Below are 3,736 nucleotides of genomic sequence, written 5' to 3'. Positions count from 1 at the left end.
AACAGCTGAGAGAGGTTTAAACCTTGGTGGCTCCTTTCTCACCTTAGCACATCTGGCCAATCGCAGCGTGAAGTGGGTGTGAATGTTTGCTGTCGTTCCTGAAAGCTACAGATATTGTCAAGTAACACCCCCCACCATATAAAAAATAATAATTCTATTTTGGTGAGGAGAGGAGATTTGATGTAAACTATTGGTACATAATTGCTTCTGTGAATATTTACACTAATATGTCAACATACATTCTTTGAATTGTCTCCATACTTCATTCCCAAATAATTCTTTGCATTAGACATTCTGCTGCTTGTGTCTTGACTAAATTGCTGTGACTTGGATGTGACTGAGTAAAATTAAAAAGTTTGTGCACTGTTGAGTGTTACAAATCATATCCTGTGTTCCCTGAACACAGTTATAATTTCAGCTGCCAGATGTTGCTGGGACCTTGGACAGACTGCACTCTGCCAAATAAAAATGTGATAACGTATAAATTATATGTTACCACATTTTCCAAGAAATGTAACAGTCTTTTATAATTTCCCATGGATTTTCTATGGAACAGAATGAATAAATTAAGGCTCATGCTCAAATACTAATTGTGCAGCAGGTAGTACAGATTTTATATATAAATGCTCATTTGCAAGGTGTAAAATATCTGATTTATAGATTCACTAGTCAAATTACATTCAAACTAAAAATTACTCAACTGTAAATTAGACATGCATTGCTATATGCATTGCTTTATGGAAGCTGTTCTTAAAAGAACTAGCCTATGTAGAGAAACAAAAGCGCAAGCTCAAGTAAATGTTTGGAGATTCTTACCCCAGGTCACTAATTAAAAAGTAATGAATGCATCCCAGCTGTAATTATAGCAGCACTGACTCATTGGCCTTTGGTGTATGGAAAGTCATAGCTAATCTCTCAGACAGACATGGCTCTTCAATGAATTCAAAGGATGCGTTGCAGACATTTGAAGCACTTGGTTTGGATAACACTTCTCACTGTAGGCAAAATAAAACTGCTTCTATTACAGCTACAGTAGCTGCATGTCTGTATGCTAAACTGAAAAAAGTACTTTGAATAGTAGCCTGCACTTAACATTAAATCAGGGTTTCTACTTTTACAAGGGTTTGAAGAGCCCCGTAAATAAATCAAGTGTTTTAGATACTGTTAGCCCTGAGCTAACAAGAGTCGCTGTCTGGAAGACCCTAACTAAAATTGTTGATATAACTGGACCCTGGGAAAACAGCTGCTCCTAAACACCAGAGGCCTGAGCAAAACCTTATGAAAACCTGTACAAACTTCTCTTCAAGGAAGGAAAAATTAATGGATACAATGTTAACTAAATGCAGAATGCTTTTACTACACAAAGCAGTAGCCAATCTGCAAAGTAAAGCCCATTTAAAAACAGTGTATATGGTGCTTAACCTTATTACACACACACACACACACACACACACACACACACACACACACACACACACACACACACACACACACACACACACACACACACACACACACACACACACACACACACACACACACACACACACACACACACACACACACACACACACACACACACACACACAAAGCATTTGTTATGGCAGAGAAACTATTCAAACAAAAAGTTGAACAAACAGAAATATGATGTTGCAGAGTGCTTTTAACACAGAAATCTGACCTATCTGTAAACTAAAAAGATGAGAAAACAGCGCTGTTATAAATCTTTACCAAAATGGGTTAATAGGACAAGAGAAGAGCAATATATGAAACATAAGGCCTAGTAAATCAACATTCCACAATTAGAGTAAAACCAGAATAATAGGATTTTGTCATTATAACAAAACACTACCATTTTCACCTACAGTTACATTCCCAAACAGCGGGACTGAGAGTGGCTCGCATTATCCTTCACCACAGTGGAAACAACTGAGTTATGTGAACTAGTAAATGAGGAGATTGGGTGCGAGTTTTCTCATGGGCTGAGCTATTTATTTTGCCTGTATATCTAATGACTTTGTAGCCCTTTGAAGAAGATGGAAGTTTGACTGAGTGGCAGTGTTTGTGAACACGCAAGCAGCACACTTTCCCCACAGGAGCCGCCTGTACACTGCCTGTCTGGCTGCGGAGCTGGCTGCGGAGCTGGATCTTCATGCAGGCGGGGAAAATAGTATTGACTGAGTCCATGTTGGATCACAGGGCAAAATAGCTTGTAAACAACCCATGCTTATACATGCATGTACACACAACTCAGTTTCCAACTCAGTGGACAATCTGCATGGCCACATAGGGAAAGATGAAAATGATTAAGTGAGGAAAAAATGAAATAATGTTTTATGGGTCAAATGTCTTTCAAAGACTTTTCCAAATAAAAGGGCAGGTTGAAATGGCATTGAGGCAAGTTTTAGATAAGCGCATTAATGTTTTCACTGCAAATGGACAACCTTCAATGGGAAGGCACATAGCATTACTCCCAGCTCAGTACATGTCCACTGCATGGCTACAGCCTCTCGCTATCCCTTGAAAAGCCACAAGCACCAGTGGCCATTGCTTGGCTGGTGTTGTGTGTTTTAGAAAAACCCATAACTCTACCTCTTAATAATTGCAACCATTCAGGCCAAGGTTGCAGGATCCCACTGACAGACAGGTGATAGTAGAGGAAAGTAGGCACTAATCAGTGATACAATTCACAGAAAGCTGGTTTGCATTCCAACATACTTGACAAAAGATTGACAGGCCCTTGAGAAATTCAATTGCTGTGTCCTTCACTGTGTCCTTCATGTACGCAGATTCAAACTCAGTTAATTGCAGTCATGATTCAATCATATCCGAGAGACTACAAGCATCACACACTTTAAAATCATGGGAATGAGCAGCACATACATAATCATGCATAAGATGTAGCTAAACATATCAACATAACAAGGAAAAAAAAGGTATACACCGATGACAGTAAATGCAAATTAATACATTATTGGTGGGTACATTGAATATTTGCATTTTATATCTGTTACAAAAGGGCTCTAACTGAAAATTATGTATGATGATAGTCAAGCCGATGGGCTTTCAATCAGATGATAGTGATAATAACAATCACACCACGTAACTTTCTTATTGACATTTCTTATTGAATTGCACCATTATACTGTGAACTACTGTAGCACAATCATTTCACATCTAAAATATGGCATTACATTCACATTTTATGCTATTATTACATACAATATGTTGGGAATAAGCGGTTTTAAAATTGATAGCACCATCATAAACCATCATAAGCCAGCAGAGTAATACCATACTACTTAGATTGTTGTTTACATATTTATGCTGTGTACAGTCTTGTAACACCAAGCTATTAAAGAATGACTGACAGGAAATTATAGGAAACAGAGTTGTACATGTTATAGTTTTACCATAACACAGCTTTGGCTACCATCCAAAGCTGTATAACCAATACGACTCCTACACACTAGCCACGAAATAAATTATAATATATAATATCCCCTATTGTCCTTATTGGAAAACATTCTCCCCTGTACTTATTACTTTTCAGTATTAAGTAATGGGAATATCTCTGCCTAATTTGAAACAAAATGGGATTAACATCCAAATTAGCATAAAATCCTGTTGAAGATTACACAGGCAAAAGGCAGAGGCAGAAGAACGAGATCTAATTCAAACAAGCCAACAAAAATAAATTTAAAAAAAGAAATTCTACCACGCCACTTACCAGAGC

General features: G+C 37.7%; 1 protein-coding gene across 2 annotated transcripts in view; it reads right to left on the bottom strand.

Moving 5' to 3' along the window:
- Positions 1 to 3,736, bottom strand: part of LOC116690735 (CUB and sushi domain-containing protein 3) — a 286,959-nt gene that overhangs the window by 243,773 nt on the left and 39,450 nt on the right. The gene's annotated exons all lie outside the window — the stretch shown is intronic.

This window comes from Etheostoma spectabile, chromosome 6 (assembly GCF_008692095.1).
Source record: "Etheostoma spectabile isolate EspeVRDwgs_2016 chromosome 6, UIUC_Espe_1.0, whole genome shotgun sequence".
NCBI lineage: Eukaryota > Metazoa > Chordata > Actinopteri > Perciformes > Percidae > Etheostoma > Etheostoma spectabile.
This window is presented reverse-complemented; position numbering and strand designations above follow the sequence as displayed.